This window comes from Hibiscus syriacus, unplaced genomic scaffold (genome assembly GCF_006381635.1).
Source record: "Hibiscus syriacus cultivar Baekdansim isolate YM2019G1 unplaced genomic scaffold, ASM638163v2 tig00112382_pilon, whole genome shotgun sequence".
Lineage (NCBI taxonomy): Eukaryota > Viridiplantae > Streptophyta > Magnoliopsida > Malvales > Malvaceae > Hibiscus > Hibiscus syriacus.
The window spans coordinates 1,697,757-1,710,720 of NW_024063318.1; the positions used below are offsets into that span (position 1 = coordinate 1,697,757).

General features: G+C 31.6%; 1 pseudogene; it reads right to left on the bottom strand.

Moving 5' to 3' along the window:
• Positions 1-1,357: 1,357 nt before the first annotated feature.
• LOC120178788 lies at positions 1,358-9,802 on the bottom strand (annotated as a pseudogene).
• Between the last annotated feature and the right edge of the window lie 3,162 nt (positions 9,803-12,964).

The window sequence follows — 12,964 nt, forward strand, 5'->3', positions numbered from 1 at the left end:
TTACGGTGGGTAAGATCCACAGTTGTTTGAATCATCTACACACCTGTACCCAAAGAGAAATCAAACATAAGGTTATTACTAGATAAAAAAAACTCGGGCCATTTAAGCTTACCAGCTCTATTTTCTCCGACTCTAGAACGTGTTTAGGAGACTGCTCCACGATGGTTTGAACCGCGAGGTGGGGGAAGATGGCTCAACTGAACTCTATATGGCACCTCCATGCAGTTGCAAATTATTTTGGTACGTATTAATCAAGAGGGGGTCTACAATGCAATTATGAGCCTGTTATTACTCGTAGGTCCCACAGTATACGTGGTAGCTTGGTTTTTGGATATGTGGTTGCCCTAAGCTGAGTCACCAATAGTTATTCCCATATTTCTAATGGCTATTTTATTCTTGGACAAAGCCTGATTTGAAAGGGTTAACTAGTATGAGCGGAATCAGTGTGATTGATTTTCCTGATCTCTAGAATTTCTTCCCTGTTTAAGGATCTCATTTCCTTTCTTTTTTTTTTTTGGGGGGGGGGGGGGGTTCCATTTAGGCTAGCAAAGCAGTCGCTTGAATCTTTGAGAACTTTATGAGTTTTTGGTCGTCCCTACGGCAGGGCGGCGCCGACGCCTCTCCACCATCATCCAAGGTCCGTAAGATAGATTTTCAGAGGTCTTAGGAATATCCATATTCGTATTCATCTCACCATTATGATGAGTATTATCCATAATTTTTGGGGTTGTCCTAGGGCTGTCTAAACGATGTCGGAATTATCTTTAAGAGGTATGGTGTGCGTACATGCTCATTTCAAATGGCCGAAGCGGCCACACAAAAGTAAATTAGAGGGAAGTTCTTATATTCAACGATTTGAATTTTGTTACCCACCATTATACGAGAAGAAAAGAGGACATGAGATCAACATAGACAACAACTCGTGTGTGCCTTCGTCTGTTGCTTGTGTTTTTCTGAAAGTCTAGTTTTGAAACTTTTCCAATGAGATTTCTGATACTATAGAGAATTTCCCTTAGGTACATATACTCGGGAAGGCTAGCGAAACGTATCCAAGCGATGACTGTAATAGGGTAAGGTTACGAAGTACGAAAGTCTAAAGTCCATGGTTGAACCGTTGGGTATTGATCATAAATAATCCAAGGTCCTTCTGCCAACACCTTAGTGTAATCCTCATCATTCTGAAACTGAGCTAGGAAATATCCATTTTCGAGATCGAAAAGCATGAAAGTCTTAGTAGGGTTCCAGAGATCATGAGCCCTATCCGTGAGAGCGTTACAGTCAATATTGTGCCCCAAGAGTTTTAACACCACAGTCTTCGACATACTAGCTTCCATCAGTTTGTAGGCACGGTCAGAAATTAGATAGAGGGAAGGCCATCTTGAGTTCCAGTAATGATGTCTTCGTCCGTGAAATCGATATCCTCCTCGTCATCAACACCGACATTGCTTTTATTATCGTCCTTCAGAGGTTTCTGGGATAGCACCGAGCCATAAGATGGCTGAGATTCACCCTGTCCGTCCATAGCCATCTTTGTAACAGACTGGATTTCAGCATCATTCTCCTTGAAACAAACCTTTTTTGTGGCATCGGCGATAGAAATTGGTTCATGCGAATCAACCTCTCAAAGAGAAAAAATCCGTTTAATAAGTCAGAGGTAAGTAACCTAGAAAACGAGTTCGAAAATAAAAACTCATATTCTTGATAAGTTAACCGATTAGTGCTTTGACAGTTTATGCGCATTGGGTCTCCTAACTAATTCGATAAAGTTATTATTAGGTTTTAATTCTTATGTGTTTTTCTCGAAGAGTGTTAATCTTGATAATAAGAAAAATATTCATTCATGTTTTTCTTGGTGATTGTTAATTAATTAAGATTGTGTTATGCATATGTTCTTCACTAGCTACCTATAACCAAGCTGTTTGAGATTGATGGAGATTCATCTTTTGTAGATATAACTAAGTCTTGAATTAATATATTAAAATCTTTCTTGACTAGAATCCATCTTCATATCAAATTCTTTTTTCTTTTTAATTATTTTCTTTGCTTATCACAACTACAAATTATTTTTAAATATATTTTATTTTTGACGGCTTCAACAACCGCATCAAAAGCATATCGAGAATCGTATATGCTTGAAAAACGGTCTCTTGAAAGTTGTTCATAAGCTTTCATTACATACATACGACTAATTTAGTAATTAAGCATTTTTATTAAGGGTTTGTTTGGTAATACTTTCTAAAAGCACTTTTAGCTTAAAAAAATCGTTTTGACCACAAAATCAATGCTAAACGAGTAAAAAAATGAAAGAAAAAAAAAACCGGTAGAAACGGTGGTTTCATACTAACCATAAAAGCTAGGATTTTTAGCTTTTTATTTTCAACTTTGCATATAGAAGTAAATTATAATTTTACTCTTACTAATTTATGGACCCCACTCAATTATATATCTACATTATTTAAAAAAAATATACTAACATCCCTAAAAATAATTTATTTTAATTATTTAAAAATATATTTTAATTATAATTATAATTTTTTATTTGTATTTTATATTTTTATTATAGTTTAAATTGATATAATTTATATATAATAATTTTTTTTTGAATTTATTATAGTTTAAATTGATATGATTCATATATAAGTGTAAATATAATTTAAATGCTATATTTTTAATTTACAACATAATATCTATAATATACATTTTATCTTTTCAAACTAACTTTTTTAACAGAAATCCTAAATAGTTAAATTTTAAAATGCACTTTTTATACAACACTTTTCAAAAGCTAGTTTCTACAACACTTTTCAAAAGCTAGTTTCTACAATACTTTTCAAAAGCTATACCAAACTGGCCTTAAATCAATGTCAGCACAAGTTTAGTTAAGGTGAATGACCTCGATGATAGAAGTTAATGTTGTTTTTTAGATGATTTGAGTTTAAATAACTATGTCTTTAAGATTTGTGCATGTTGTCAATAAATTAAAAAAGTATTTTTTTTATAATCACCACAAAATAATTAAAAAAATTAAATGAAATAATTGATTTGTTCAATATGAATTACGTACGAACTAATTTGATGGGATTGTCTAAGGATAGGAAATACTAATATAAAGCTAAAAAATGATGCAACATAAAATTTTAAAAATATATTAACAAAATTGGTTTACTGCGACTAAAAATATTAACTTATATGTAATATATTGGGTTGTAACTATTTTAAAATAACTTAAAATGATGCAACCGAGAAACTTATTTTACAAGTTAAAAGCGGAACACAAAATGTTATAATGCAAAACCAAAAAATTTATCAATGTAGTAACATAATAGGTTGCACCCAAGAATGTCATGGTTCACTAAGAAATAAGTTGTGATCTAAAATGTTAATATTTTCATTAATAAAATGAGTTGTGCCCAAGAATGCCATGGTTCACTAAAAATTATATTGCGATATGGAATGATAACATTTTTATTAACATTATGGGTTGCACCAAAAAATATCATGGTTCACTAAAAATAGGTTCCTGTAATACCCCATGTTTTGGTTAGTGACTAAATTATAAGTTTTGAAAGTTTAGTGGTTAAAGTATAATTTTTGAAAAGTCTAGGGATAAAAAGGTAATTTTTAAAAGTCATATATTATGGATCGTAAATGAATAGTTTGTCACGGAACTAATATTTTTGTGGGAATCATAATTTTGATTAGGGGTTTGTATTAAAAGCTATAAAGCATTAAATTTAGATATGAAATTGGATAATCGGATTGAACTGAAATTTCACGAAAATTTGAAGGATGATAGATAAATGTTGGAAATACTATTTACATATTTTAGAATGGTGAAATTTAGTATGGATATGTGGAATTGAAGTTAATTTTCCCTATTTAGCTCAAATTGAAAAAAAAATTAGTAACTAGATTGTAATTTTCAAAAATTGCATGGCTAAAGTAGAAAGTCAACTTCAAGTTGGTTCATCTCTGACTATGAGATATTTTAATGAAAAATATTTCAATGGAAAATAGTAATTATCATGATTCATTAATGGAAAAAGTGGGATTTCTCATTAATTGAATTTCAAATTCAATTATATTAGGTAAAGCCATGTGTATTATGTGATAATTTGCTAGAAAAATCAAGAAAACCATCAGCCATCTTTTTCAAGTTGTCGTAACCATAGCCAAATAGGTGAGGATTTCAATTTGATTTTTAAGCTTATATGATTGCTTTTTGGATTAAGCTATTAGATAGAGAATTAATCCTCTTGAAATTCCCTATCATTTGATATAAAAAGTTACATGGAAATCATGCTTAGATGTTAAGATTCATGAATTGGGTAATTGAAGAACATGTTTGATTTTGAAGATTTGATGGAAGATTTTATGTTATTGATGTTGTAGATTAATTATAAAGCATGAATGATGATTAAAATCAAATGTAAAGGACTTATATGAAATTTAGCCATGCTAGGGTTCATTAAGGTTTGGTGAAATTTTAATTTAATTTGATGTTAGGATGATTGAAATAACATGAATTTAATGTTATAATGTTGAATTCATGCTTGAAATTGAATGAAAAGTTTACCCTAGTATATTGTTAATATTTGACCACAAGGATAAAAATAAGGGGAAAATGTTGAAAAATTTCCCATGGTCTAGAATTGATATTAGATGTGTTCCACAAGCTTTGGAGATTGAATTGGATCAATTTGGAACCTTTAGATAGTAAAAGGACTATTTTGCAAGTTTTGAGAATTTTGAGACATTGATGTATAAATGTGTAATTTGGGATATTCAATGCTGAAATTTAATTACTGGATGTTGAATTTTAAGTTAGAATGTTGATTTGGGACCAAAGTGCAATTTTTTATGAAATTCCATAGTGGAATTCGAAAGGTCATAGAAAGTTAAGGACTTAATTGTAAGTTTATTAAATGTGAGGGTATCATTTGAGTATGATACTAAAATACTGGAAATTATTATTTGAACGCTGAAATTTAAGTTTAAGTATTTCTTTGGGACCAAATTTGCAAGATTGGTAAAGTTGGTGATTGAATTCGAATGATAATAGTAATTAAGGATGAATTTGTTAGTATTCAAATGTTAAAATGTTGGATTTGGTATATTATTTATATGCTAGAAATTTTAATATTTGATTTGAAGTAAGTAAAGTGATGAAGGACCATTTTGAATTAAATGAAAAAGTTTATGTGAATTCTAAAAAAGAATTTATAAATGGTGATTTAAATACAAAGTTTGTGAAAGTTGAAGGATTGATGATGGAAATGAATATTTATGAAATCAAATACCTATTTTGGAAAGTTTGGAGTTATGATGGAATTGTGATTTAGTTTTATATCGATTATGTTTTATAGAATTTATTTTATCAGAATTATATTATGTTAGTTTAATACTAACATATAGCTTGAAAATAATGTTATGTATGTGATATCGTACAAATTATGAAAAATCTTGTGATCTCAGTGACTCGAAAGCAAAAGGCAAAGCACCTGAGTAAAAGAATATCGTATTAAAGGTTCAGTAGTGAGCCAAATGTGAGTGCAATTTATTTATTTAATTATTCTGAATGAGGAAGACTTGTGATAAATCAACCTCATATTAATTTAAAGTATGAATTTTAAAGTATGATTTAATCTAATTATAGAATATTTCCATAATGGTTTAAAGGTTATGAATGATTTTTTGGTATGGATTACCCAATATTTTTATATATGATATTTTCTGAAAAGATATTTGATTGAAATATCTAAAATAATTTTTGGGCAAGAACTGCCTAAAGTATTTTATATGATATTTGTATTCAAATTATGGATGATTTCATATATGAATTGCCCAAGTTATTTTATATTGATGAGATGAAAATGATTCTGATTTGAAATGTATGATTAAAAATCAATATGATAATCTTAGAGCCCATTACATGTTGCACTGAGAGTCATAAGTACACTTGGCATGCCATGAAGTTGAGTAAAGTAAAGTTTGATTCCGATATGGTACATTTGTGTCATCATGTATGTCATTGTTGGTGTAAATGATATGATTGCACTTTGAGTGTATATGATGATGATGATGATGGCAGTGTTGGTGCTTAGTACGCACATTATGTCTGACTCACGTACCTTGCATTCTCTTACATATACATTGGGCTATAAAAGTAAATGTGAAAGTTATGAAAAATATCTGAAAAGAAAAGAAAATGAAATATGAAAGTTCTGAAATGTGTCCGAATGAAAAGAATATGAAATAATTGTTATATCTTATCTTAATTAACATGGTTTTGATAAAATCATGAGATGATTTTTTTTCAGGTTTTTGAAGAGGAAAATAACTTGAATAGATCGGTTTGAAGTTCAATGATTTTATTTGAATTACTTTTTAATGTTTCAAATTATTTATGATATTTTATGTTTTGTCTCACCTTAGCTGTGTTACTGTCTCACTAAGTTTTACTTAGCGCATGATGATTTTAATGTGTAGGTTCAAATAAAGAAAAAAAATGTGAAGTGAGGAGTTTCTCGAGCATCTTTTCAGAAAATCGTACCTAATATAGAATCAGTAAGACATCTCTGATGATCCTTTTGGTTTTTTAGTGGCATGGATATTATATATGTATGTGTGCTTTATCAGATTGATTTAGAATGATTTGTAATAGTAAATTAGGATTATTCTATTTTGGCTAGCGTTAGCTATATCTGAAAGTATGAATGAATTGTATATATATACATATATATGTATATAATATTATGATTTAAAAAGTTCTTAAAGGGTTTTTAAATTAGGCAATTTAATATAGTTTAAGAAATAACACTGAACTACCTAATTGCTGCCTAAAATCAGTTTTGTTTTGAATGATAAATTATTATTTTGCGATTTTACCCTATTAATTAATTTGATTTAAATATTTAAAATGATATTTTATAAATAGTCCAATATTTTAAGGTTTTTATGCAAAGAATGTCTTAGTGTATAGTGTTACATCTTTAACTTGTATTTCAAGATATATACGAGTTCTGGGTGTTACAGTTGCAGTCTAGAATGTTAATATTTTTATTAATAAAATGGTTTGTGCCTAAAATGTTTCTAAAATTTAAGTTGATGGGACATTTGACATTTTCACGATAATAAAATAAGTTAAAAGATGAAAATGTTATAAATATTTATAAAAAAAAAATCGGTTGTGCCCAAGAATGTTATAGTTCATTAAGAAAGTATGTTATGATCTTCCAAATTTGAAAGTATTGATACTTTCAAATTAAAAAAGTGGAAAATAATAAGGCTACAAAATACCGATAATTTTCCACAAATACAAATATCATGACTTTCGAATATAAAAAAATAGAAAATAAGAAGGTTGAAAAGTATCGAACTTTTCTACAAATATCATAGCATAAGTATCGATCTTTTTATCATAAAAAAATTGAAGATAAGATCGAAAGTAAAAATAATGATACTTATGTGATGACGATGATCGATACTTTTTTATGTTAAAAAAGTTGATGAAGATGATCAATAGTTAAAACATTGATACATATATTACAATGTTCGATACCTTTTCATTTATATTGACACTTATGCTCAGATATATGTGGAAAAGTTTCAATACTTTGCAGCGTTCTCATTTTCTATTTTTTTTTAATTCGAGATTATCGATACTTGTGGAAAGTATCCATACTTTCGGACTTTTTATAATAAAAATATTAACATTTCATATCACAATCTACTTTCTAAGTGAACCATAACATTATTGGGTGCGATCAGATTTTTTTATACATATTCATAACATTTTCAACTTTTAACTTATTTTGTTACTGTGAGAATGTCTAAAACTCTATCAGCTTAAACTTCGATAACATTTTAGGCGTAACCCATTTTATTAATTAAAATATTAACATTTTAGATCGCAACATATTTCTTAGTGAGCCATGACATTTTCTTACGCAACCCATTTTATTAATAAAAATATTAACATTCCAAATCATAACCTATTTTCTTAGTGAACAATGACATTCTTGGCACAAACCCATTTTATTAATAAAAATATTATAATTCCATATCCCAATTTTTTAGTGAACCATGATATTTTTTTAGGCTCACCGTATCTCTATCCTCCCTTTGTCCTATGAAAATTGTCTCTTTTGTGTTTTAAAATTGTCCAATTTAAATTATTATTTAAAAAAAGCAACAACTTTTACTAGTTACATTTCGTTTTCTACCTTTTTTTTTTATTTCTCAAAAATAAAATTTAACTTTGAATAAAATTGTCATTTAATTTTTTAAAGTACATCTCTTGCACAAACTTTTTTTCCTAAAACTACATGAAAAGTCAATGAACATTAAAATTGGGACGGAGGGAGTATATTTAACATCTTCATCTTTTAACTTATTTTTTATTGTGAGAGAATCTAAGACCACATTAGTTAAACTATGGTAATATTTTAGGTGCAACTTAAAATATTAATAATATTTATAACATTTATATTTTAACTTATTTTCTTACAATTATATATTTTAGGTGCACCGTCTTATGTTACTACATTAATAACTTTATGGTACATATTGTGCCTTATTTTAACATGTTATCTTTTTAAATCAATCAAACCATTTATGGACCTTATTTTAGGTTTCTCAAAGTTGAATTCCACCTAATTTGTTATTTTTTCAGTGAAGAATCAAAATGAAACAGAGAGTTCTGATGTACTTTTACTATGATTACTTTAATTTTGACACAAAAGTAATACAGAAGGGATTAAGATATTTATCGAACGAGTCGATCGTAAGTTAAATAGTATTCGTCTCATGTTCGTTAAAAAATTTTATTGCTCAAATCATTATTCGTTAAAGTTTACTCGACTCGTTGTTAAAAAAAATTATCACGTTAAACGCCCTTAGAAGGGACAGGTTAAAACTTTGGCAAAAATGGAAATAGGAGGAAGAAACGGCAGGATGGAAAATAAAAGTGGAAGAGGGGCAAAAAGGGAAGGAAGAAGCCTGAATGTCCTAATCAAGAAGACTCAGATTGTCTCCTCACACGAGGATCTTCGCACGTTATGAATGTTGTACGACTCTTCAACCGCTAATTAATGTTTTGTTCTTTCTTTTAAAGATTTCTTTTATTATTATTACTATTTTACAAGTAGCACCACCACCTTAAGTCACTTTTTTCATGTGTATCATTTACATAATTAAAATCGCATTTACAGCCTTTAATTTAGTTCATAGATTACCAATGTAAGTTTGATTATCAATTGTCTAAGCATGCATGACCATATTAATCCATTAAGAACAACAAAACGAACCATAAAACTTCCTCCACGGTAACTCTTTTCGAATCTTGCCCTAGCACCTCTTCCACCGAACTTCCTCTGCTCGCGCCTCCTGGGATCAGCCACTAGCCAAGTCCTATCGTACCTGACCAAAATATCCTTAATCTCCTTCTTGCTCTGCTCATCGACGTACTTCTGGTAAAAAGCCACGAGTGCTTTAGCGATGCTTTGGCGGATAGCGTAAATCTGAGAAGTGTGACCTCCGCCCTTGACTCTGATCCTTATGTCGACGCCAGCGAAACGGTGACGGCCGAGGAGAAGGATTGGCTCAACGGCCTTGAAGCGAAGGATATCCGGCTCAACAAGCTCGATGGGACAACCATTGATCTGATCAACCACGGCCTCTCTTGCAGTACGTTACAGCCAAAATTTTCACCATGAGTTTCCTTTAATCCTTCCTTTTCTCAATAATCAGATCTCCTTCGTGGAGAAGTAATGCAAGATAGCTAAGACCCCCTTCACGTGGCCCCCTATGTTTTTTTCCTTTGCGTAGGTCCCCCTTTTTATTATCATATCCAACCAATTATAACCCCAGCAGCCACTAAAATAGGAAGTGTCCATCTCTCCCTCACCCCCACAAAAGACGTGAGGTGAGTGCACAACCGACTCCCCACGAATAGGAACAGTTGAGATACGTGGGGTTGGGGTTGGAGTTGAATGGGTTAAGTGCTGTTGGGTTTAATTTGTTGGGCTGTTGAATTGTGTCGGCCTGCACAAATGTAATAATATTAATTAATAATAATAATAATAAATAAATAAATAAATAAATGTTTTCGTAATAGGGCAAGATGAAAATGACAACCAGTTTTTGTTCGGTTCTCTTTGAGTTCAGACTTGATAGTGTTTGTTGTGACACTAAGTCGATCCATTGGGCACGATATCCCTTCGTTGAGTTGAAATCGTGGGTAACTTATTCGTTGTGAAGTTGAGCCTTGAATTGATTCATTCGTCGTGAAGTGAAATCCATTCAAGATGATGTTGATTTTTGAGACCAATATCCTTCGCCGTGAAGTGAAATTGACTCTGAAACTGTAAAGTTTATTGACAGACACTCATTCTTTGAGTTGGATATCCTTCGTCGTGAAGTTGAAATCCAAATCTGGAGATGGATGCTGCTTGTGTGCACGATTCCCTTCATCGTGAAGTTGAAACTGTGGATGGCCCCTCCGTCGTGAAGTTGAGCCTTGAATTTGATATCCTTCGTCATGAAGTTGAATCCAATTAATTATATTGTTTCGATTCTAATATCCCCGCCGTGAAGTTGAAATTGGCTCTGAAATTGGGAAGCCCCTTCGTGAATTTAAGCCTCAAATGGCACGATCCTCATCGTGGAGTTGAAATCGTGGATGTGTGGTACGATATCCTCCGTCGTGGAGTTGAAATCGTGGATGGCCCCTTCGTCGTGAAGTTGAGCCTTGACTTGAATCCTTCGTCGTGAAGTTGAAATCCAAGTAAGTTGTATTGTTTCGAGTCCAATATCCTCCGCCGTGAAGTTGAAATTGGCTCTGAAACTGGGAAGCCCTTTCATCATGAAGTTGAGCCTCAAATAGCACGATATCCTCCATCGTGGAGTTGAAATCGTGATATGGTACGATATCCTCCGTTGTGGAGTTGAAATTATGGATGCCCCTTCGTCGTGAAGTTGAGCCTTGACTTGAATATCCTTCGTCGTGAAGTTGAAATCCAAGTAAGTTGTATTGTTTAGAGTTTAATATCCTCCACCGTGAAGTTGAAATTGGCTCTGAAACTGGAAAGCTCCTTCGTCGTGAAATTGAGCCTCAAATGGCATGATATCCTCCGTTGTGGAGTTGAAATCGTGGATGTGTGGATACGATATCCTCTGTTGTGGATTTGAAATCGTGGATGGCCCCTTCGTCGTGAAGTTGAGCCTTGACTTGAATATCCTTCGTCGTGAAGTTGAAATGTATTGTTTCAAGCCCAATATCCTTCGTTGTGAAGTTAAAATTGACTTGAACGAAATTGAAAAGTTATTTGTTAACAATCAATCGCCCCTTCGTTGTGAAGTTGAGCTTGTGTTATCTTGAGTCTAATATCCTTCGCTGTGAAGTTGAATTTGACTCTGAATAAAACTGAAAAGTTATTTGTTGACAGTCGCCCCTTCGCTGTGAATTTAAGCAACCACCATCAATTTTTGAATGCGATTTTGAATCGAGTATCTTTCATCTTGAAGTTGAAATTTGACTCTAAAAGCTGTAAAAAATTATATGTGCTAAACATGATAAATGTGATGCTCTTAAGTATCTCTAAGATGCATGCAACATGAATGAGTTATGTTTTATCTCTTAGATTGGAGTCTCGTGTTTTGTCTGCAAATCTGGTCCGTGGAATCGATTGTGCCCCATTTTTTTTTCAAGCTTTGGCTTTACAGACCTTTCATATATGAGATTGTTCTTTTGAAAATGTTTTTCTCATTTTTCTTGTTTTAGGAGGGAAAATGATAAAAATGTGTAAAATATTATTCGCAATTGAATCAAATTATAAACATGAGTTCAAAGTATATCAAAGGAATCAATAGCTCTTTTAATGCTTTCAGAGTTACAGCTCTTTGACAAATGTTCAAATGGATGAGTTGGCTTTAGGTTGGCCTCCTTTCTAAGGTTTCGGTCATCCAAAATGTAATTTTTTGAAATATCGCAACATGTTTTTTGTTTCGCATTTTAATTGGGTACGGACAAAATGAGCAATTAACAATCAATTATTAGACCTTTTATTTTGGTCCTTTGAAATCTTCCATTTATTCAAGCTTGGTAGGCTCCTCTAACAAAGGCAGTGCAAAAATATCGGTCTAAAAATGAAATTCTTGAGTGCTCGTGTGAAATTGACTATAACAGGTGTTCCTTAACTCTCTTAGTCCATCATTACCGAAAAATTTCTTGCTTTGATTTAATTTGTTGTTATCTGGCTAGCTGAATCCATAAAGCTAGGGTGCTTAACCAATTGCTTTATAAGGACAACTTAACATTATAATCAGTTTTATCAAGTTAACTGAAGGGTTCATCTCATCACAAAGTCTTAGTCGGACAATAGCAGTGGAGCAAACACCGAATTGTCAAGTGTTCGAGCAATGTCATGGTTTGAACGTAATCTACTCATAAGGCTAGGGCTTTCAAGTTTCCTCTATAACCAATTTCCTTAGTGAAATAGATCAATATTTATGGATTTAATTTCTTAAGATTGTCAAGAAGAACTTGTTATAGTCTAGGTGTTGTTGAAAGTCAAAAATTTCATCTTTAGAGTTCAATTTTCAAGCAACTAACGTAAACTAGATTCACTTACTCGACTATTCTATCTGTAAAGATAATTATCATCATTGAACGTCTTAAATTAAAGCATAGTAATGTCATATGCAAAATGATGCCCCATATTGTCCTCGCCTTATGAATGAAAAGGTTATATTGGTTAATTGCAAGAGCAGGGTACGGTGTTTGAGTGTATATTCTGGGTAAAGTAAAAAGTCCTTGTTTTAAATCATGTTACTTTGTCAGAGATCTACTTTGAACCATTTACAGAGTTTCTAATTCAGTTGATATTCAAAGAATTGCAAGTTTGCAAATGTGATTCATTGCTCGTCATCATTAAAGTAACATAAATTTATTCAAATGTTCTTA